Below are 24,642 nucleotides of genomic sequence, written 5' to 3'. Positions count from 1 at the left end.
TGCAATCCCTATCAAACTACCAATTACATTTTTCACAGAACTAGAACAAAAAAATTCACAATTTGTATGGAAACACAAAAGACCCCGAATAGCCAAAGCAATCTTGAGAAAAAAAAAAAAAAAACAGAGGTGGAGGAATCAGGTTCCCTGACTTCAGACTCTACTACAAAGCTACAGTAATCAAGACAGTATGGTACTGTCACAAAAACAGAAATATAGTTCAATGGAACAGGATAGAAAGCCCAGAAATAAACCCATGCACATATGATCATCTTATCTTTGATAAAGGAGGCAAGCATATACAGTGGAGATAAGATAGCCTCTTCAATAAGTGGTGCTGGGAAAACTGGACAGGTACATGTAAAAGTATGAAATTAGAACACTCCCTGACACCATACACACAAATAAACTCAAAATGGATTAAAGACCTAAATGTAAGGCCAGACACTATAAAACTCTTAGAGGAAAACATAGGCAGAACACTCTATGACATAAATCACAGCAAGATCCTTTTTGACCCACCTCCTAGGGAAATGGAAATAAAAACAAAAATAAACAAATGGGACCTAATGAAACTTAAAAGCTTTTGCACAGCAAAGGAAACCATGAAAAGACAACTCTCAGAATGGGAGAAAATATTTGCAAATGAAGCAACTGACAAAGATTAATCTCCAAAATATACAAGCAGTACATGTAGCTCAATATCAGAAAAACAAACAACCCAATCCAAAAAAGGGCAGAAGACCTAAATAGACATTTCTCCAAAGAAGATATAGAGATGGCCAAGAGGCACATGAAAAGATGCTCAACATCATTAATCATAATCATTAGAGAAATGCAAATCAACACTACAATGTGGTATCACCTCACACCAGTCAGAATGGCCATCATCAAAAAATCTACAACCAGGGACTTCCCTGGTGGTCCAGTGGTTAGCACTCCATGCTTCCAAAGCAGGGAGCGTGGGTTCAATCCCTGGTTGGGGAACTAGGATCCCACATGCTGCACAGGGCAGCAAAAAAAAAAGAAAATCTACAACCAATAAATGATGGAGAGGGTGTGGAGAAAAGGGAACCCTCCTACACTGTTGGTGGGAATGTAAATTGATACAGCCACTATGGAGAACAGTATGGAGATTCCTTAAAAAACTAAAAATAGAGCTACCATATGACCCAGCAATCCCACTACTGGGCATATACTCTGAGAATACCATAATTCAAAAAGAGTCATGTACCACAATGTTCATTGCAGCTCTATTTACAATTTCTGCTGGAAGCAACCTAAGTGTCCATCAACAGATGGATGGATAAAGAAGATGTGGCACATATATACAATGAAATATTACTCAGCCATAAAAAGAAATGAAATTGAGTTATTTATAGTGATATGGATGGACCTAGAGACTGTCATACAGAGTGAAGTAAGTCAGAAAGAGAAAAACAAATACCATATGCTAACACATATATATGGAATCTAATAATAAACAATGGTTCAGAAGAACCTAGGAGCAGGACAGGAATAAAGACACAGATGTAGAGAATGGTCTTAAGGACACAGGGAGGGGGAAGGGTAAGCTGGGATGAAGTGAGAGAGTGACATGGACATATATACACTAAAAATGCATAATAGATATCTAGTGGGAAGCAGTCCCATAGCGCAGGGTGATCAGCTCGGTGCTTTGTGACCACCTAGAGGGGTGGGATAGGGAGGGTGGGAGAGAGACGGTAGAGGGAAGGCATATGGGGATATAAGTATATGCATAGCTGATTCACTTTGTTATATAGCAGAAACTAACACAACAATGTAAAGCAATTATACTACAGTAAAGATATTAAAAAAATTTTTTTTAATTTAAAAAATATTTTAAAAAATAAAAATAAAGCAGAATGAAAAAAAGAAAAAGGTAATCCAAATAATGGGCACTGAGGTCAGTCAGTGTCCTTAATCATTGATTATTGACATTATTTATTTGAGTAGGTAGAAGGCAAATTTGTTCAGCTGAATATTGTGTTATATAAGAAGTACCATTTATTGGGTACTATGAGCCAAATACAGTTTGGGTATATTATACATCTGATCTATCATTGTTTCCAGAACTTTTTATGAGAGGTGTTAGTATTTTATGTATAAATTAGGAAAGGAAGCCTCAGATTTAGTGACTTGCCCAATATCTCACAGCTAATAATTGGTAGAGCAATCATCCCCTAGTTCTGATTTCAAAGCTGTTGAATGTTCCACTAAACCACAGACACTAATAAAGAATATATTATTTATGATAATTTTTAAAAATTTATAGTGTTCTCAAAGAATGTATCAATGTTGAACAGTAATCAGCCAAACAAAATTTATTGGATAATCCACGTACAGGCTCATTTTATATGAAGAAAAGCCAGCCAATATGAAATTATGTTCTAATCGTTTATGTAAAAGGTCACATAGTAAATACTTTTGGCTTTGCGGATCATAAGGTCTCTATCATAATTACTAAATGCTGTTGTTGCAGGATGAAAGCAGATTAAACAATATGTGAATGAATTGGTGTGTCTGTGTTCAGATAAAATTTTATTTACAAAAACAGGCATCAGCTGGTGGCCCTAGTTAACTGACCACTGTTGTAATAGAAGATACAAAATATAAATGTATAAGTAGAGTTTTGTAGACTCTGAGGAGACAAAAATACAGTTGATTGTTTTAAAAACTTAGTAATTTAAAAAGGGTATCTAATTCATGGGGATACAATGAGCAAGACATGAGCATAATACAGTGGATTAATTAATAAACACTTCCAAAAATAAATGTGGAGTGATTAGTTGATAAAGGGGAAAGGAAGCAGGAAATTATCAGCAATTCTGAAAGCCAGACAGAGTGTATACATGTTCTGTTTTGAAAGTCAATTTGGAATTGTTAAGTTAAGCACTGAATTAAGGGACCTGGACTGTAGTACAAATCTATTAGCAATTGGTTGTGTGATTTCAAGCACATCACTTTTTTGACTTGTAAAATAAATGTGTTAGGCTGAATTCTCAACGGTTTTTCTGATCCAGTACATGTGAACAACACAGTGCACTCCTCTCAGTAACAGTGGCTCAGTTCAAGGGTGTTAAGAGAGTAGGTAATAGTCTCAGCCTCCAGAGTAGGCACTGTCCTCTTGATAAAAATTCTTAAAAGTAATTAGACACTATACTTTTCCTTGTAGGAATAAGCATGTAATTTAAAAATTCTTTTTGGTATTGTTTGCTTAGTGTCTCTTTCTTGTGCTGGTCCCTCAGCTCCACAAAAGCAAGACCCTAGTGTGTTTCCTTCGTTGTTGTATCTATAGCTCCTGGTTCAGTGACTGGCTATAATAGGCTCTTAACAAATATACATTGGATGGATGGATGGATGGATGGATGCATTGCTTGGTGAATCTCATTGAAAAATTATTGGAATAGTTGATCTATAAAGTCCCTTCAAACCCCAAACATTCATTGAGGTTATTTGTTTTATTTATAAAGCTTCTCTGTCTTGAACTCAGACTTGTTGATATTTTTCTCTGCATTCTGCCAAGTACAATGTCAGTAAGGACCAGTTTTTTCCACTTATTCCAGAAATCAACCTCATATGAAATCCAGTAAATGCCTTCTTTCTGCCAAAGAGGCAATAGTTTCCTAGAGAACCAGACCGTCTGATGGTAAGGTAGCTTAAAAATCCACTTCTCCTATTAAAAAAATAGTTGAATATGAATCTCACATATTTACTCAAAATCTAAAAAATAGGAACAAAGTCACTTCAACTTTGTCATGTGAAAATCTTACCTCATCAAGATACAAAAAGAATTGTATAATTGTATTTCCTTAATAAGCACTTGGATAATTAACTGTATAGCTCACAATCATTGTTGCATTATTTTCTTGAATTCTATGCCACAAATACTCAGCAGGCAAGATGTTCATTTTAAATTGTTTTGTATGTAACTGCTGGAATCTCATCATGCAACCTTACAGAAAATGTTTACTGATGAGTTTTCTTTTTTGTTTTGTGTTTTAAAGAGAAATGAATACATTTTAAAAATCCCCTAGTGTTTGTTCCTAAAAGAAAAAAAAAAATTTAAAGCTAATTGAGACCTTTTTAGACAAAGGCCTTGATCACTAAAAGTGAAGGGCAGATAGTTTCTCTTTTACTGATGGAAAACTTTTGACCAACAGTATTGGGGAGTATTTCCAAAACACATTACAATTCCCTCTCCTCAGAATAATGCTTTTATATAATAACAAGACTTTCCTGGAAGAACTGTAAGTCTTTGCCTTTCTTCACACATTATCCTCTCCTGAGACACACTGGACAACACATAAACTGTGTTTCTGTGAATATTTTCTCATGTTGTATGCACCAGGACATCCTGGGTACCCTTGAGCCTAGCAACATCACTAGAAAGCCTAGAAAGAGTGTGAAGAAATTTGCATGGAAAAGATAGAGTTTAGGAACTGCAAACGGAAGTGCTCTAAAGCATACTAGAGTGCTTCTTCTTGAAAGAAAAGGCAAACAACTGAGTTGAGCTGGTAAAAGTTTTACTCTGCATAGCCAGCGTGAGAGGCATTGAAACTATATACTGTTTCCTAATTAAAGCTGAGATGAAAGGAATGGATGTAATAAGTCACTGAGGTACAGGCTAACAGAACAGGACTTTCTTTTTCTTTCTTCTATTGTTGTAAGGTTTTCTATTTTAAATGCCACAGAGATATGACTGAAATATAGAGCAAGCTGGAAAACAGCTCTGTGGATTTTCCATCTCACTAACTCTGGCAAGGAAGTGACCTGGGCCTTTTGGGTGTAGTTTTTTCTTTATAAAGTATTCAGATTAAACAATGGCTCAGGAGAGGTATATATTTTTATGATAATATTTCCCAACATACAATTAAATATAATCACACAGTACTAGGTCATGCTTTTAAATTTTCTTAGACTTGCTGATAGTTATAAAATTAATTTTCCCTCTATCAGCAAGACACAAGACTGAAGTCCATGAAATTATTTATCTAATCTTTATTGTCCCTTTATGTGAAATTTTTGGATTTTGTATTCAATTATTTGTGTAACATTAAACATGGTTCTTTGAATCAATAACCATTTATTAAGCACCTGTTACTTTCCAGGCATTATATACAAGGTGCTACAGGAAAATGGAATCGGATATATTTGTTCTCAAGTTGTACACAGTCTACAATGGGTGGCGAGCCTGTGATTCATTAAAGTGCAGAGTACAAAGTAAAACGATAAAAGTGAAGACTGAGCACTCTGGCAAAGTAAGAGGTCCACCTTACTCAGCTAGGAACTGCTTTCCAGAGCCATGATGTCAATCTAAGACTTGAAAGAGCCATACCAGTTTTCCAGAAAGGGAACTAAACAGAATGTAATGTAATGTGTAATAAGAGACCCATATTAAGAAGAATCTTGAAATGACTTACAGTTGGGTTTGAGTTTTATTGCAAATGCAATGGGAAACCACTTTAAAATGTGAACAAAAGAGATAAAATCAGGCATACATTCTAGGGAGATATCTTTAATGACCTTGTAGAAGATAGATAAAAGAGAAGCAGACTGGAGGCAGGGAAACAAGGAAGGAGGCTTCTGGACTAATACAAGCTATAAAATAAAAGTGTTGCTCTTAAGTCACAAACCTGGAAGGCACATGATACGGTGGCTAAAAGCCAGGACTTTGGCCAACAGACTTGGGCTTATACACCTAATATCTGTGTTATGTTTGGATGGTCAAAAAGTTATATTGAACAGTCTCATTCAGTAAAAAGAAAAATAAACCCAACCAGGTTAATTGAGCTTAGGAATGGGTGTGACAGGATGTCACATAGCTCAGAAACTGGCTACACATGCCATCTCTCTAATAGGCCTCCTTGTTTCTCTTTTATTTGTTCTTTGTATTTACCCCATTATTTTTTCTCTTTCAATCTACCTCTCTGATTACTCAATTTCTTCTTCCTCATAATGTATGCTTGCCAAGGGAATCATGGCTTTGCAGGCCTCCTAATGCATAATGACTATTCAGTTCCCCCTGCTGGGTGGGAAAGTCTCTCAATATTCCCTGGGTCATATTGACAAGAAAGAGACATGAATGGCTCTGCTCATCTCTTCTGATCTGCCTAACCCATATCTCCATAACTCTGCAGAATTTTAACTGGCTCTAGGTTTGGAGTGGTAATATATAGGGAGGCTATGGAGAAAAATGAGACCTACCTTAGAGCTTGTGGACAAGACAGTTGACTTTAAAAGGGATAATGGAAAAGCATACCTAGTACCTGGGTCAAGAAGAATGATCTGCAGGGGGCAGGTTCAAGGAAGAGTTACAAAATCAAACCGGCTGAACGTAATGATCCAATAGATATGAAAAACTATGAACAGGGAGGTTTCAGATGTGAGCCACTGAGTAACTAGCATGCCAAACAGGGAAAAACAAGAAGAAAGGTCTTTTGATGAGTTCAAATTTGAGCATGTGGGTCAACTTTGTAGAAAATCCCTGTAGGTAACTATATATCGTTTTTGGCTTTCAAGACATATTTGGACTATAGACAGCCATTTATGACCATTCCCTTTTTTGGATTCTTGGGTTTTTTTTTTTTACTTTAGTCTTCCTTCCTTGTCTCCTCCAACTCCTTCCTATTTGCCTATTCTTCCCTCATCCCTTATGTGAACTTTTTGGGGGTCACATGTTTCTAGAAACCCAGTCCTGGTTTCTCTTCATGCTCTCTATATTTCCCTGTATTATCTCATGAAATCATAAATTAGTAAATGCCATATTTATGCTTGTGACTTAAAATCTATTATCTTCAAACACACATCCAATTGTCTATTTGACTTCTTCATTTAGATATCTAAAAGACCTCTCAAACTTTTGAATTGAACCCCAAAAACCCATCCACCCCAGTCATCTTTGTCTATTTATGTAACACTATTATTCTCTCATTTACAAAAGTCAGAACTTCAGGATTTTCCATGATACAATCTTTTCCTCATTCCTCACAGCCAACCCATCAGCAATGCCTATAAATATCATCTCCAAAATATGTCATGATTCCTTTCCAACTCTACTGCTGCCATCTTATTCCAGACTACTTATAAATAAATAAATAAATAAATAAATAAATAAATAATAGAAAACCTTTTAAAATGAATTATTCAGTGGCTTCCTATTTCACTTAGAATAAAGTTTAAATTTTGACAAGGCCATGGAAATAGAGGTCCTCATCTCTAACCTTACTATATACTCCTACGATGTTGTGTTCTAGCTATCTAACAAGATTTTTCCCATTGGGACATTTGTTCTTGGTATTTTCTCCCCCTCAAACCATCTTCAATGGGTTGGCTCTTTTGAGTTATGTGAGTCACAATTCATCTGTCACCCAAATAAAGGGATCTTTCCTATTTCCAATACAAAGAAGCCCCCCATCCACCACAATATTGTTATATCAATGTTTTTTTTTCTGTTTTATAGCACTTTTCATTTTGAAAATATCTTCATTCTTTTGCTTATTTAAGGTCAGTTTTCCCCATACCCATTCACTGTGATCTAATCTCCATGAGTAGAGATGTTGCCCTTCTTGTTCACTCCCATATCTCTAGTGTCTAATGCAGTGCCTGGTATGTGTACTAAGTTGCTGATTAATAATTCAATTAATTAATTCTAGCAAAAGATCCTTTTTTTCTTTTTTTTAGGATGTATGGGTAGCCTCTTACATGGCGAGTTTATTTTTCTTTTTATTGGGGTATAGTTGCTTTACAATGTTGTGTTACTTTCTGCTGTACAGCAAAGTGAACCAGCTATATGTTTACATATATCCCCTCCTTTTTGGATTTCCTTCCATTTAGGTCACCACAGAACACTGAGCAGAGTACCCTATGCTATAGAGCAGGTTCTCATTAGTTATCTATTTTATAAATATTAGTGTATATATGTCAATCCCAATCTCCCAATTCATCCCACCCCCCATTTCCCCCCTTGGTGTCCACAAGTTGGTTCTCTACGTCTGTGTTTCTATTTCTGCCTTGCAAACAGGTTCATCTGTACCATTTTTCCAGATTCCACATATATGCATTACTATACTATATTTGTTTTTCTCTTTCTGACTTACTTCACTCTGTATGACAGTCTCTTAAGATCCATCAACAACTCTACAAAAGACCCAATTTCATTACTTTTTATGGCTGAGTAATATTCCATTGTATATATATTCCACATCTTCTTTATCCATTCCTCTGTTGATGGACATTTAGGTTGCTTCCAAGACCTGGCTATTGTAAACAGTGCTGCAATGAACATTGGGGTGCATGTGTCTTTTTAAATTATGGTTTTCTCAAGGTATATGCCCAGTAGTGGGATTGCTGGGTCATACTGTAATTCCATTTTTACTTTTTTAAAGAACCTCCATACTGTTCTCCATAGTGGCTGTATCAATTTACATTCCCACTAACAGTTAGGAGGGTACCCTTTTCTCCACACCCTCTCCAGCACTTAATGTTTGTAGATTTTTTTATGATGGCCATTCTGAACAGTGTGAGGTGATACCTCATTGTAGTTTTTATTTGCATGTCTCTGATAATTAGTGATGTTGAACATCTTTTCATGTGCTTGTTGGCCATCTGTATGTCTTCTATGGAGAAATGTCTATTTAGGTCTTCTGCCCATTTTTGGATTGGGTTTTTTTTTTTTTTTGATATTGAGCTTCACAAGCTGTTTATATATTTTGGAGATTAATCCCTTGCCTGTTGCTTCATTTGCAAATATTTTCTCCCATTCGGAAGGTTGTCTTTTCATCTTGTTTATGGTTTCTTTGCCATGCAAAAGTTTTAAGCTGCATTAGGTCCATTTGATTAGTTTTCTTTTTACTTTCATTACTCTAGGAGGTGGGTCAAAAAAGATCTTGCTGTGATTTATGTCAAAGAGGGCTCTTCCTATGTTTTCCTCTAAGAGTATTACACTGTCTGGTCTTACATTCAGGTCTTTAATCCATTTTAAGTTTATTTTTGTGTATGGTATTAGGGAGTGTTCTAATTTCATTATTTTACAATATTTTCTAATTTTCATTATTTTTCAAACTGTCCAGTTTTCCCAGCACCACTTATTGAAGAGGCTATCTTATCTCCATTGTCTATTCTTGCCTCCTTTGTCGAAGATAAGGTGACCATACGTGCGTGGGTTTAACTCTGGGCTTTCTATCCTGTTCCATTGATCTATATTTCTGTTTTAGTGCCAGTACCATACTGTCTTGATTACTGTAGCTTTGTAGTATAGTCTGAAGCCAGGGAGCCTGATTCCTCTAGCTCTGTTTTTCTTCCTCAAGATTGCTTTGGCTATTCGGGATCTTTTGTGTCTCCATACAGATTTTAAGATTTTTTTGTTCTAGTTCTCTGAGAAATGCCATTGGTAATTTGATAGGGATTGCACTGAATCTGTAGATTGCTTTCGGCAATATAGTCATTTTGACAATATTGATTCTTCCAAACCAAGGACATGGTATATCTTTCCATCTGTTTGTGTCATCTTTGATTTCTTTCATCAGTGTGTTATAGCTTTAGGAGTGCAGGTCTTTTACCTCCTTGGGTAGGTTTATTCTTAAGTATTTTATTTTTGTTGCAATGGTAAATGGGATTGTTTCCTTTTTCTGACTTTAATTGTTAGTATATAGGAATGCAAGAGATTTCTGTGCATTAATATTGTATCCTGAAACTTTACCAAATTCATTCATGAGCTCTAGTAGTTTTTTGGTGGCATCGTTAGGATTTTTTATGCAGAGTATCATGTCATCTGTGAACAGTGACACTTTTACTTCTTCTTTTCCAATTTGGATTCCTTTTATATCTTTTCCTGCTCTGATTATCATGGCTAGCACTTGGAAAACTATGTTGAATAATAATGGCGAGAGTGGACATCATTGTCTTTTCCCTAAGCTTAGTGGAAATGGTTTCAGTTTTTCAGCATTGAGAATGATGGTTGTGGTTTTGTCATATATGGCCTTTATTATGTTAAGGTAGGTTGCCTCTAGGACCACGTTCTGGAGAGTTTTTATCATAAATGAGTGTTGAATTTTGTCAAAAGCTTTTTCTGCATCTATTGAGATCATATGATTTTTATTCTTCAATATGTTAATATGGTGAATCACACTGATTTTTTTTTAACATCTTTATTGGAGTATAATTGCTTTACAATGTGGTGTTAGTTTCTGCTTTAGAACAAAGTGAATCAGCTATACATATACATATATCCCCATACCTCCACCCTCTTGGGTCTCCCTCCCACCCTCCCTATCTCACCCCTCTAGGTAGTCACAAAGCACCAAGCTGATCTCTCTGTGCTATGGAACTGCTTCCCACTAGCTATCTATTTTACATTTGGTAGTATATATAACTCCATGTCACTCTCTCACTTTGTCCCAGCCTACACTTCGCCCTCCCCGTGTCCTCAAGTCCATTCTCTACGTCTGTGTATTTATTCCTGTCTTGCCCCTAGGTTCTTCAGAGTGTTTTTTTTTTTTTTTTTAGATTCCATATATGTGTCTTAGCATACAGTGTTTGTTTTTCTCTTTCTGACTTACTTCACTCTGGATGACAGACTATAGGTCCATCCACCTCATTACGAATAACTCAATTTCATTTCTATTTATGGCTGAGTAATATTCCATTGTATATATGTACCACATCTTCTTTATCCATTCATCTGTCGATGGACACTTAGGTTGCTTCCGTGTCCTGGCTATTGTAAATAGAGCTGCAACGAACATTGCGGTACATGACTCTTTTGAATTATGGTATTTTCAGGGTATATGCCCAGTAGTGGGATTGCTGGGTCATATGGTAGTTCTATTTTTAGATTTTAAGGAACCTCCATAATGTTCTCCATAGTGGCTGTATCAATTTACACTCCCACCAACAGTGCAAGAGGGTTCCCTTTTCTCCACACACTTTCCAGCATTTATTGTTTGTAGATTTTTTGATGATGGCCATTCTGACTGTTGTGACGTGATACCTCATTGTAGTTTTGATTTGGATTTCTCTAATGATTAGCAATGTTGAGCATACTTTCATGTGTTTCTTGGCAATCTGTATATCTTCTTTGGAGAAATGTCTGTTTAGGTCTTCTGCTCATTTTTGGATTGGGTTGTTTGTTTTTTGATATTGGGCAGCATGAGCTGCTTATAAATTTTGGAGATTAATCTTTTGTCAGTTGCTTCATTTGCAAATATTTTCTCCCATTCTGATGGTTGTCTTTTCGTCTTGTTTATAGTTTCCTTTTCTGTGAAAAAGGTTTTAAGTTTCATTAGGTCCCATTTTTTAATTTTTGTCTTGATTTCCATTTCCCTAGGAGGTGGTTCAAAAAGGATCTTGCTGTTATTTATGTCATAGAGTGTTCTGCCTATGTTTTCCTCTAAGAGTTTGATAGTGTCTGGCCTTACATTTAGGGCTTTAGTCCATTTTGAGTTTTTTTGTATATGGTGTTAGGGAGTTTTCTAATTTCATTCTTTACGTGTAGCTGTCCAGTTTCCCCAGCACCACTTATTGAAGAGGCTGTTTTTCTCCATTGTATGTTCTTGCCTCCTTTATCAAAAATAAGGTGATCATATGTGCATGGTTTTATCTCTGGGCTTTCTATCCTGTTCCATTGATCTCTATTGATCTGTGAAGTCTGGGAGCCTGATTCCTCCAGTTCCATTTTTCTTTCTCAAGATTGCTTTGGTTATTCGGGGTCTTTTTTATTTCTATACAAATTGTGAAGTTTTTGTTCTAGTTCTGTGAAAAATGTCATTGGTAGTTTGATAGGGACTGCATTGATTCTGTAGATTGCTTTGGGTAGTATACTCTTTTTCACAGTGTTGATTCTTCAAATCCAAGAACATGGTATATCTCTCCAACTGTTTGTATCATCTTTAATTTCTTTCATCAGTGTCTTATAATTTTCTGCATACAGGTCTTTTGTCTCCTTAGCTAGGTTTATTCCTTGGTATTTTAGTCTTCTTTTTGCAATGGTAAAAGGGACTGTTTCCTTAATTTCTCTTTTAGAGTTTTCATCATTACTGTATAGGAATGCAAGAAATTCATTCCTTAATTTTGTATCCTGCTACTTTACCAAATTCATTGATTAGCTCTAGTAGTTTTCTGGTAGCATCTTTAGGATTCTCTATGTACAGTGTCATGTCATCTGCAAATAGTGACAGTTTTACTTCTTCTTTTCCAATTTAGATTCATTGTGTTTCTTTTTCTTCTCTGATTGTTATGGCTAAAACATCCACATCTATGTTGCATAATAGTGGTGAAAGTGGACAACCTTGTCTTGTTCCTGATCTTAGTGGAAATGGCTTCAGTTTTTCACCATGGAGAACGATGTTGGCTGTGGGTTTGTCATATATGGCCTTTATTATGTTGAGGTAAGTTCCCACTATGCCTACTCTCTGGAGAGTTTTTATCATAAATGGGTGTTGAATTTTGTCAAAAGCTTTTTCTGCATCTATTGAGATGATCATATGGTTTTTCTCCTTCAGTTTGTTAATATGGTTTATCACATTGATTGATTTGCATGTATTGAAGAATCCTTGCATTGCTGGGATAAACCCCACTTGATCTCAGTGTATGATCCTTTTAATGTGCTGTTGGATTCTGTTTGTTACTATTTTGTTGAGGATTTTTGCATCTATGTTCATCAGTGATATTGGCCTGTAGTTTTCTTTTTTTGTAACATCTTTTTCTGGTTTTGGTATAAGGGTGATGGTGGCCTCGTAGAATGAGTTTGAGAGTGTTCCTCCCTCAGCTATATTTTGGAAGAGTTTGAGAAGGATAGGTGTTAGCTCTTCTCTAAATGTTTGATAGAATTCACCTGTGAAGCTATTGGGTCCTGGGCTTTTGTTTATTGGAAGATTTTTAATCACGGTCTCAATTTCAGTGCCTGTGATTGGTCTGTTTACATTTTCTATTTCTTCCTGGTTCAGTCTCAGAAGGTTGTGCTTTGCTAAGAATTTGTCCATTTCTTCCAGCTTGTATCTTTTATTGGCATATAATTGCTTAGTGTCAGTTGTTACTTCTCCTTTTTCTGTTCTAATTCTGTTGATTTGTTTCTTCTCCCTTTTTTCTTGATGAGTCTGGCTAGTGGTTTATCAATTTTGTTTATCTTCTCAAAGAACCAGCTTTTAGTTTTATTGATTTTTGCTATTGCTTTCATCATTTCTTTTTCATTTATTTCTGATCTGATCTTTATGATTTCTTTCCTTCTGATAATCTTGGGGTTTTTTTGTTTGTTTGTTTTTTTCTTTCTCTAATTGCTTTAGGTGTAAGATTAAATTGTTTATTTGAGATGCTTCTTGTTTCTTGAGGTAGGATTGTATTGCTATAATCTTCCCTCTTAGAACTGCTTTTGCTGCATACCATAGGTTCTGGGTCATTGGGTTTTCATTGTCATTTTTCTCTAGGTATTTTTTGATTTCCTGCTTGATTTCTTCAGTGATGTCTTGGTTATTTAGTAGTGTATTCTTTAGCCTCCATGTGTCTGTATTTTTTACACGTTTTTTTCCTGTAATTGTTATCTAGTCTCATAGCATTGTGGTCTGAAAAGATACTTGATATGATTTCAATTTTCTTAAATTTACCAAGGCTTGATTTGTGATCCAAGATATGGTCTATCCTGGAGAATATTCCATGAGCACTTGAGAAGAAAGTGTATTCTGTTGTTTTTGGATGGAATGTCCTATAAATATCAATTAAGTCCTTCTTGATTAATGTATAATTTAAAGCTTGTGTTTCCTTATTTATTTTCATTTTGGATGATCTGTCCATTGGTGAAAGTGGGGTGTTAAAGTCCCCTACTATGATTGTGTTACTGTTGACTTCCCCTTTAGGGCTGTTACCATTTGCCTTATGTATTTAAGTGCTCTTATGTTGAGTGCATAAATATTTACAATTGTTATATCTTTTTCTTGGATTGATCCCGTGATCATTATGTAGTCTACTTCTTTGTCTCTTGTAAGAGTCTTTATTTTAAAGTCCATTTTGTCTTAGATGAGAATTGCTACTCCAGCTTTCTTTTGATTTCCATTTGCATGGAATATGTTTTTCCATCCCCTCACTTTCAGTTTGTATGTGTCCCTAGTTCTGAAGTGGGTCTCTTGTAGACAACATATATACAGGTCTTCTTTTTGTATCCATTGAGTCAGTCTATGTCTTTCGGTTGGAGCATTTAATCCATTTACATTTAAGGTAATTAACAATATGTATGTTCCTATTACCATTTTTAAAAATTGTTTTGGGTTTGTTATTGTAGGTGTTTTCCTTCTCTTCTGTTTCCTGCCTAGAGAAGTTCCTTTAGCATTTGTTGTAAAGCTGGTTTGGTGATGCTGAATTCTCTTAGCTTTTGCTTGTCTGTAAAGGTTTTAATTTCTCCATTGAATCTGAATGAGATCCTTGCTGGGTAGAGTAATCTTGGTTGTAAGTTTTTCCCTTTTATCACTTTAAATATGTTTTGTCACTCTCTTCTTGCTTTCAATGTTTCTGCTGAAAGATCAGCTGTTAACCTTATGGGTTATGTTATGGGTTATGTATGTTATTTGTTGTTTTTCCCTTGCTGTTTTAATATTTTTTCTTTGTATTTAATTTTTGTTAGTTTGATTAATATATGTCTTTGTGTGTTCCTCCTTGGATTTATCCTGTATGGGACTCTCTGTGCTTCTTGGTCTTGATTGACTATTTCCTTTCCCATATTAGAGAAGTTTTCAACTATAATCTCTTGAAATATTTTCTCACTCTCTTTCTTTTTCTCTTCTTATTCTGGGACCCCTATAATTCGAATGTTGGTGTGTTTAATGTTGTCCCAGCAGTCTCTAAGACTGTCCCTAATTATTTTCATTCTTTTTTTCTTTATTCTGCTCTGCAGTAGTTATTTACATTCTTTTATCTTTCAGATCAGTTATCCATTATTCTTCTTCAGTTATTCTGCTATTGATTCCTTCTAGAGAATTTTTAATTTCATTTATTCTGTTGTTCATCATTGTTTGTTTGCTCTTTATTTCTTCTAGGTCCTTGTTAAACGTTTCTTGCATTTTCTGCATTCTATTTCCAACATTTTGGATTATCTTTACTATCATTACTCTGAATTCCTTTTCAGGTAGACTGCCTATTTCATCTTCATTTGTTAGGCCTGGTGGGTTTTTACCTTGCTCCTTCATCTGTTGTGTGTTCCTATGTCTTCTCATTTTGCTTAACTTAGTGTATTTGGGGTCTCCTTTTTGCAGGCTGCTGGTTCATATATCCAGTTGTTTTTGGTGTCTGCCCCCAGTGGGCAATGTTGGTTCAGTGTGTTGTGTAGGCTTCCTAGTGGATGAGACTAGTGTCTGTGTTCTGGTGGATGAGGCTGTATCTTGTCTTTCTGGTGGGGAGGGCCACATCCCGTGGTGTGTTTTAGGGTGTCTGTGACCTTATTATGATTTCAGGCAGCATCTCTGCTAATGGGTGGGGTTGTGTTCCTGTCTTGTTAGTTGTTTGGCATAGGTTGTCCAACACCGTATTTTTCTGGTTGTTGAGTGGAGCTGGGTCTTAGCATTGATATGGAGATCTTTGGGAGAGCTTCCACCATTTGATATTATGTGGAGCCAGAAGGTTCTTTGTGGACCATTTCCTGAACTCGGCTCTCCCACATCAGAGACACAGGCCTGACACCCGGCTGGAGAACCAGGATCCTGTCAGCCACATGGTTCAGAAGGAAAGGGAGAAAAAAAGAAAGAATAAAATAAAATAAAATAAAATAAAGTTATTGAAATAAAAACTATAAAATAATTATTAAAAATATTAAAAAAACAAAATCAATTAAAAAAGCAAAAAAAAGAAAGAAAGAAGGAAAGAAAGAAGAGAGCAACCAAACCAAAAAAACAAATCCAACAATTAAAAGAAGCGCTAACAGTTATACTAAAAGAAAAAAAAGCAAACAAACAAACAAGCAAAAAAACCCAGACAGACAGAACCCTAGGACAAATGGTAAAACAAAGCTATACAGACAAATTCATACAAAGAAGCATACACATACACACTCACAATAAGAGAAAAGGGAAAAAATATATATATCTATATATCAAAAGAAAAAAGGAGGAAGAGAACAACCAAATCAATAAACAAATCCACCAATGATAATAAACTCTAAATACTAAACTAAGATAAACATAAAACCAGAAACAAATTGGATGCAGAAAGCAAACCCCAAGTGTACAGTTGCTCCCAAAGTCCACCACCTCAATTTTGGGATGATTTGTTGTCTATTCAGGTATTCCACAGATGTATGGTACATCAATTTGATTGTGGAGATTTAATCTGCTGCTCCTTAGGCTACTGGGAGAGATTTCCCTTTCTCTTCTTTGTTTTGCACAGCTCCTGGGTTTCAGCTTTGTATTTGGCCCCGCCTCTGCCTGTAGGTCACCTGAGGGCATCTGTTCTTTGCTCAGACAGGATGGGGTTAAAGTAGCAGCTGATTAGGGGGCTCTGATTCACTCAGGCTGGTGGGTAGGGAGGGATATGGAATGTGGGACAAGCCTGTGGTGGTAGAGGCCGGTGTGACATTGCAGCAGCCTGAGGCATGCCATGTGTTCTCCTGGGGAAATTGACCCTGGATCTGGGGACCCTGGCACTGGTGGGCTGCACAGGTTCCCAGGAAGGGAGGTGTGGATAGTGACCTGTGCTTGCACACAGGTTTCTTGGTGGCTGCAGCAGCAACCTTAGCATTTCATGCCCGTCTGTGGTGTCCATGCTGATAGCTGTGGCTCGTGCCCATCTCTGGGGCTCATTTAGGTGGTGCTCTGAATCCCCTCTCCTCGCACACCCCGAAACAATGGTCTCTTGCCTCTAGGCAGTTCCAAACATTTTCCCAAACTCCTTTCTGGTTAGCTGTGGCACACTCACCCCCTTCAGGCTGTGTTCATGCAGCCAACCCCAGTCTTCTCCCTGGGATCTGACCTCTGAAGCCCGAGCCTCAGTTCCCAGCCCCCACCCACCCCGGCAGGTGAGCAGACAAGCCTCTCTGGGTGGTGAGTGCTGGTCGGCTCTGATCCTCTGTGTGGGAATCTCTCTGCTTTGCCCTCTGCCCCCCTGCTGCTATTATCTCCACCGTGGCTCCAAAATTTCCCGCCCACCACCCCCTGTCTCTGCCAGTGAAGTGGCTTCCTTGTGTGTGTAAACCTTTCCTCCTTCACAGCTCCCTCCCAGAGGTGCAGGTCCTATCCTTATTCTTTTGTCTCTGTTTTTCCTTTTTGCTTTGGCCCTACCCAGGTATGTGGGGAGTTTCTTGCCTTTTGGGAAGTCTGAGTTCTTCTGCCATCATTCATTATGTGTTCAGTTCGAGTTGTTGTGGGTGTATTTCTGATGTATTTGTGGGGAGGAAGGTGATCTCCACGTCTTACTCCGCCATCTTGAAGGTCTCTCTCTATCACATTGATTGATTTGTGTATATTTAACAATCCTTGCATCCCTGGAGTAAATTCCACTTGATCATGATATATGATCCTTTTAATGTGTTGTTGGGTTCTGTTTGCTAGTATTTTGTTGAGGATTTTTGAGTCTATATTCATCAGTGATATTGGTCTTCAATTTTCTTTTTTTGTAATATCTTTGTCTGGTTTAGGTATCAGGGTGATGGTGGCCTCATTGAATGAGCTTGTGAGTGTTCCTTCCTCTGTAATTTTTGGAAGAGTTTGAGAAGGATGGGTCTTAGCTCTTCTCTAAATGTTTGATAGAATTCGCCTGTAAAGCCATCTCATCCTAGACTTTTGTTTGTTGGAAGATTTTTAATCACAGTTTCAATTTCATTACATGTGATTGGTCTGTTCATATTTTCTATCTCATCCTGGTTCAGTCTTGGAAAGTTATACCTTTCTAAGAATTTGTCCATTTCCTCCAGGTTGTCCATTTTATTGGCATATAGTTGCTTGTAGTAGTCTCTTTTGTCTTTCTGAGGTGTCTGTTATAACTTCTCCTTTTTCATTTCTAATTTTATTTATTTTTGTCCACTCTCTCCTTTTCTTGATGAGTCTGGCTAAAGGTTTTTCAATTTTGATTATCTTCTCAAAAAATCAGCTTTTAGTTTTATTGATCTTTGCTATTGCTTTCATTGTTTCTATTTCATTTATTTCTGCTCTGATCTTTATGATTTCTTTTCTTCTACTAACTTTGTGGTTTTTTGGTTCTTCTTTCTCTAGTTATTTAGGTGTACGGTTAGATGGTTTACTTGAGATTTTTCTTGTTTCTTGTGGTTGGATTTTATTGCTATAACCTTCCCTCTTAGAACTGTTTTGCTGCACCCCATAGGTTTTGGGTTAGTGTGTTCTCATTGTCATTTGTCTCTAGGCATTTTTTGATTTCCTCTTTGATTTCTTCAATGATGTCTTGGTTATTTAGTAGTGTATTGTTTAGCCTCTATGTGTTTGTGTTTTTTTACACTTTTTTTTTTCATAGTGTTGTGTTCAGAAAAGATGCTTGATCCAATTTCAATTTTCTTAAATTTACTGAGGCTTGATTTGTGACCCAAGATGTGATCTATCCTGGAGAATGTTTCATGTGCACTTGAGAAGAAAGTGTATTCTGGTTTCTTTTTTTTTTTTAATTACTTATTTATTTATTTTATTTTTGGCTGCCTTGGGTCTTCATTGCCATGCATGGGCTTTCTCTAGTTGTGGCGGGTGAGTGGGGGCTACTTTTTGCTGTGGTGTGTGGGCTTCTCATTGCTGTGGCTTCTCTTGTTGCAGAGCATGGGCTCTAAGCGTGCGGACTTCAGTAGTGTGGCACACGTGCTCAGTAGTTGTGGCTCACAGGCTTAGTAGTTGTGGTTCACGGGCTCTAGAGCGCAGGCTCACTAGTTGTGGTTCACGGGCTTAGTTGCTCTGCATTATGTGGGATCTTCCCAGTCCAGGGATCAAACCCATGTCCCCTGCATTGGCAGGCAGATTCTTAACCACTGCGCCACCAGGGAAGTCCCTATTCTGTTGTTTTTGAATGGAATATCCTATAAATATCAGTCAAGTTCAACATTTAAAGCTTATGTTTCCTTATTTATTTTCATTTTCGATGATCTGTCCATTGGTGAAAGTGGCATGTTAAAGTCCCCTACTATGATTGTGTTACTGTCGACTTCCCCTTTTTACCATTTGCCTTATGTATTGAGGTGCTTCTATGTTCAGTGTATATATAATTGTTATATCTTCTTCTTGGATTGATCCTTTATCATTATATAGTGTCCTTCCTTTTCTATTGTAACAGTCTTTATTTTAAAGTCTATTTTATCTGATATGAGTATTGCTACTCCAGCTATCTTTTGATTTTCATTTACATGGAATATCTTTTTCCATCCCCTCACTTTCAGTCTCTATGTGTCCATAGGTCTGAAGTGGGTCTCTTATAGACAGCATATATATGGGTCTTGTTTTTGTATCCATTCAGCCAGACTGTGTCTTTTGGTCGGAGCATTTAATCTATTCACATTTAAGGTAATTATCGATATGTATGTTCCTACTACCATTTTCTTAATTGTTTTGGGTTTGTTTTTGTAGATCCTTTTTGTCTCTTGTGTCTCCTGTTTAGAGAATTTCTTTAGCGTTTTTTGTATTGCTGGTTTGGTGGTGCTGAATTCTCTTAACTTTTGTTTTTCTGTAAAGCTTTTGATTTCTCCATCAAATCTGAATGAGATCCTTGTTGTGTAGTGTAATTTGGTTGTAGGTTTTCCCCTTTCATCACTTTAAATATATCCTGCCACTCCCTTCTGGCCTTCAGGGTTTCTGCTGAAAAATCAGCTGATAACCTTATGGGGTTTCCCTTGTATATTTTTTGTTGCTTCTCCCTTGCTGCTTTTAATATTTTTTCTTTGTATTTACTTTTTGTTAGTGTGATTAATATGTGTGTTGGCATTTTTCTTCTTGGCTTTGCCCTGTATGGGACTCTCTGCACTTCCTGGGCTTGATTGACTATTTCCTTTCCCATGTTAGTGAAGTTTTTGACTATAATGTCTTCAAATATTTTGTCAGAACCCTTTCTCTTTGTCTTCTTCTCCTGGGACCCCTATAATGTGAATGTCAGTGCACTTAATATTGTCCCAGAGGTTTCTGAGACTGTCCTTAATACTTTTCATTCTTTTTTTTTTTCATTCTGCTCCATGGCAGTTATTTCAATCATTCTATCTTATAGCTCATTTATCCGTTCTTCTGCCTCAGTTATTCTGCTATCTATTCTTTCTAGAGTATTTTTGATTTCAGTTATTGTGTTGTTTATCACTGTTTGTTTGTTCTTTAGTTCTTCTAGGTCCTTGTTAAATGTTTCTGTATTTTCTCGATTCTATTTCTGAGATTTGGATCATCTTTATGACCATTACTCTGAATTCTTTTTCAGGTAGACTGCCTATTTCCTCTTCATTTATTTGGTTTTGTGTGTTTTTACCTTGCTCCCTTGTCTGCAACATATTTCTCTGTCTTCTCATATTGTTTAACTTACTGTGTTTGGGGTCTTCTTTCTGCAGGCTGCATGGCTGCAAGGTTGCCTTTCTTCAGTCTTTTGGTGTTTGCCTCCAGTGTTTGAGGTTGGTCCAGTGGTTTGTGTAGGCTTCCTGGTGTGTGTGTGTGTGTGTGTAGGGGGGGACTGGTGCCTGCATTCTGTTGGGTGGAGATGGATCTTGTCCCTCTGATGGGCAGGACCATATCAGATGTTGTATTTTGGGGTGTCTGTGAGTTTAGTATGACTTTAGGCAGCCTGTCTGCTAATGTGTGGAGTGTATTCCTGTCTTGCTAGTTGTTTGGTGTGAGGTGTCCAGCAGTGGAACTTGCTGGCTGTTGGGTGGAGCCAGATTTTCTTGTTGAGATGGAGACTTCTGAGAGAGCTCTCACCAATTAATAGTCCCTGGTCCCAGGAGTTCTCTGGTGATCCAGTGTCCTGGACTTGGCTCTCCCATCTCAGAGGCTTATGCCAACCCCTGGTCAGAGAACCAAGACCCTGCAGTCTGCATAGCATGGAAGAAAAGAAAGTAAAGAAAACAAACTGACAAAGAAAAACCCCAAGACAAATGGTTATAGCAAAATCAAACAGACAAAAACACACAAAGAAATACACATACACACAGAAACAGAAAAAAAAAAAACAACAGAGAAAACAAAAAAGAAGAGAGCAACCAAACAAATAAATGAACCCAAAGATGAAAACAAACAAAAAAATTAAACTAAGAAAAACAAAAAAAAAATCAAAAGCAGAAAGCAAACTAAAAAAAGTCAAAGAAAGTATAAAACAAACACACAAAAATGATGAAAAAAAGAAAGAAGAAAACAAATGGAAAAAACTGAAAACAAGAAAAAAGTAAAGTAAAAATTTAAAAATATAGTTAAAAATATAAGAACAATACAAAACAAAGAAAAAAACAAAAACCAGGAAAAATACAATATTACAAAAAAAGTAAAAATAGAAAAAATAAAATAAAAATATATTAAAAATAACAGCATAAAAAAGAAAAGAAAAAATAAATAAAAATTAAAAGAATAATTAGAAAAGAACAACAGAATAAACAAACAATAAAAATAGTAATAATAATTATTATTTTCCTGTAACCTCAGCTGTCATTGTCCTTGACCCCACAGTGAGCCACAGCCAATCCCTGCCTACCCAGGAAGTACTCCAATACCTCTAAGTAGGTTTCTGGACCTGACATGGGCACTGTGAGCCCAGCTCAGACTTTGACCTGCCCAACTCCTGCATGTAATTCCCCCCAAAGTCCACAGTTGTTAACGCTAGGCCAACCTCAATTGTGGGGACACTCGTCTATTCAGATATTCCACAGATGTAGGGTTTACCAAGCCAATTGCCAGGATTTAATCTACTACTCTTGCAGCTGCATGGAGAGATTTCCATTCTTCTTTGGTCACACCACCCCTGCGGTTCAGCTTTGCTTTTGGCCCCATCTCTTACCTGCCCAGGCGAGAAGGTGCAAAAGCAGTGGCTAACTTGGGCACACTTACTCACTCAGGCTGGGAAGAGGGCTGGATATGGCAGCCAAAATTGAGATGTGAGGGAAGTGCCTGTGGTGGCAGAGGCCAGCAGGAAGTTGCAATAGCCTGGGGCGTGCTCTTCATTCTCCTGGGGAAGTTGGCCCTGGATCATGGGTCCCTCAGCAGTGGCGGGCTGCACAAGCAACTGGCGGGCTGCACAAGCCACAAGTTGTGGGCAGTGAGCTGCGCTTGCTCACAGGACCCTTGGCAGCAGTGGTGGCAGCAGTAGCAGTCAGCTCCTGCCTCTAGGGTCCAAGATAGAAGCTGCAGCTCACGCCCACCCCTGAAGCTCATGTAGACTGTGTCCTCTGCCTGTGAGCGGAAGAAGCTCCTATGGCGGGCCAGCCCCTCTCCTCACACACCACCAACAATGATTCCTTGTCTCTCTAGCAGGCCCAGTTTTCTTCCCAGACTCCATCATTTGTGGCACACTAGCCCCTCAGGCTATCTTCATGCAGCCAATCCCAGTCCTCTCCCTGGGGTCTGACCTCTGAATCCCAAGCCTCAGAACCCAGCCCCCACCTGCTCTGGTGGGTGAGCAGACAAATGTCTCAGGCTAGGGAGTGCTGGGACCCTCTGTACAGGACTCTCTCTGCTTTGCCCTCTGCACACCTGTTGCTGTGCTCTCCTCTGAGGCTCTGAAGCTCCCCCCAGTCCCTGCCAGTGAGTGGACTTCCTAGTGTGAGGAAACTTCTCCTCCTTCACAGCTCCCTCCCAGAGACACAAGTACTGTCCTGATTCCTTTGTCTTTTTTTTTTTTTCTCTTTTCTTTTGCCCTACCCAGTTACATGGAGATTTTCTTGCCCTTTTGGAAGTCTGAGGTCTTCTGCCAGCGTTCATTAGATGTTCTGTGGGAGTCATTCCTTGTGTAGATGTATTTATAATGTATCTGTGGGGAGAAGGTGAGCTCCACGTCTTACTCCTCTGCCATCTTGAGTGTTCTTCCCTGGCAAAAGATCTTTGATAGAGCTTCTCATTTCCACTCTTCTCTCTAAGATCCATTTTCAACAAAAGACCAAAGATCATCTTCTGAAAATAGGAAACAGACCTTATCCCTTTGTTAATTTAATCTCTTTGATGGCTTACCAGTGTACTCAAACTAAGATCCAAGCCCATCATATAGGTTTTCAGTGTTACTATCCTCTTGCTTATTACATTCCATGGATCTTCTTTCAATTTTGATCATATAAAACTCTCCTTTTCTTGGAACACTCTTCCCAGCATTCTTTGCATAGGTATCACCTTCTTCTCTTTCTTTAAATTTGGCTTAAGTGTTACTTCTTCAGAGACGCTTTCCTGATCTCCTTATTTGAAGTAAGTTCCCCTTATGTTTTCTTTTTCTCAACCCCTGATATGTTTCCTTTATAGCATTCAATAGTTTTTCAATTACTATAATTACATTTTTGTGGTTTTGGTTTTCATCTGCTGAATTCACTTGAGTTTGGGATGATCAGAGTAGTGATCAGGTCTGTCTTGTTCTCTTTAGTATCCTTGGTACGTAACATGATACTTGGGACACTGAAGGTACACAACAAATGTTGTTTTAATTTAAAATGATAACAAATGGTAGTAGAAACTCTTGGGATAAATAAGATTACCCTGGTTACAAACTAGAGACTCCTACCTAAATCTAGCCTGAAGATGTGTTTTTTTGGTTCATTTGTGTTGTGGTGTTTTAGGCTAGTAAGTGGTTTTAAATTTTTTAAAATTTCTTTAGGTATAACATGAATGCTACAGTTTATCATAGTCCTCAGCTACAGTTAGTATTGAAATATTTTAACAATGAGGATGGCCTTACATCTAGTAGAAAGGACACAGGATACTTTGTCAGATATTAAGATACTGTTTTACTTTGCCAGATATTAACCTCAAGAGGAGTTAGTTACTCAAGAAGTTGCTTGAGTACAGAAAGATCCAGGATATGTCTCAATATTTGAATACCTCTGCCACTCCACTCCTGTCATCTCTAGACTGGCCCTTATAAGTATTTGAGTTTGTGACACCACTCTGTCCCTGTACAATTTAAAATAAGAAGAGAAGAGGGAAGAGAACAGAGTCTTGGGAAATGTCAACATTCAAGGACTGAGTAAAATAAATGAATCTCAGAGAGGAGCAGCTAGAGAAGAAAGAGCAACAACAACAACAAAATGGTTTTCTAGCAGCTCAGGGAGAAAAGTTCTTTAAGTGGGCAACTGTGTCAATAGATAAGGGTGGAAAATTGTAGGCATTGGTGACTCCAGGACAAAAGGTTTCCGTAGACAATGTGTATTAAGTCAACTTTCAGTGGAGTGAGAAATGGTTGCAGAATACTTGAGAGTCATACCAAAGAGGGGAGTGGTGTACATAGTCTGTCAGGGGTGTAGGGCATGAGGAAGTGTGTTGTCTGTAGATAATTTCAAAACAGCAATAAAGCTGACTGAAGTTCATCTTTTTTTTAGTATTGCCATACTCTGGCAATTCTGAACAAGTTTAGGGTTAAAATTTTGCTACCTTCAGTCACCACTCTTAAAGAGAAGGATAGTGTAACACCTAGAAGAGGGCATCAGGTCAAAAGAGGATGACTTAATTAAACTAGCTGGACTTGTGAATGTTTATATATTAAAAGAAAAGGATCAGCCCA

The 24,642-nt window shown here is 37.5% G+C and overlaps 1 protein-coding gene across 5 annotated transcripts in view; it reads left to right on the top strand.

Annotated features, from left to right (window-relative positions):
* MMP16 (matrix metallopeptidase 16) overlaps positions 1 to 24,642 on the top strand; it is a 352,530-nt gene that overhangs the window by 294,550 nt on the left and 33,338 nt on the right. The gene's annotated exons all lie outside the window — the stretch shown is intronic.

The sequence above is a fragment of the Balaenoptera physalus genome (assembly GCF_965194825.1).
Source record: "Balaenoptera physalus genome assembly, chromosome: 17".
Lineage (NCBI taxonomy): Eukaryota > Metazoa > Chordata > Mammalia > Artiodactyla > Balaenopteridae > Balaenoptera > Balaenoptera physalus.
This window is presented reverse-complemented; position numbering and strand designations above follow the sequence as displayed.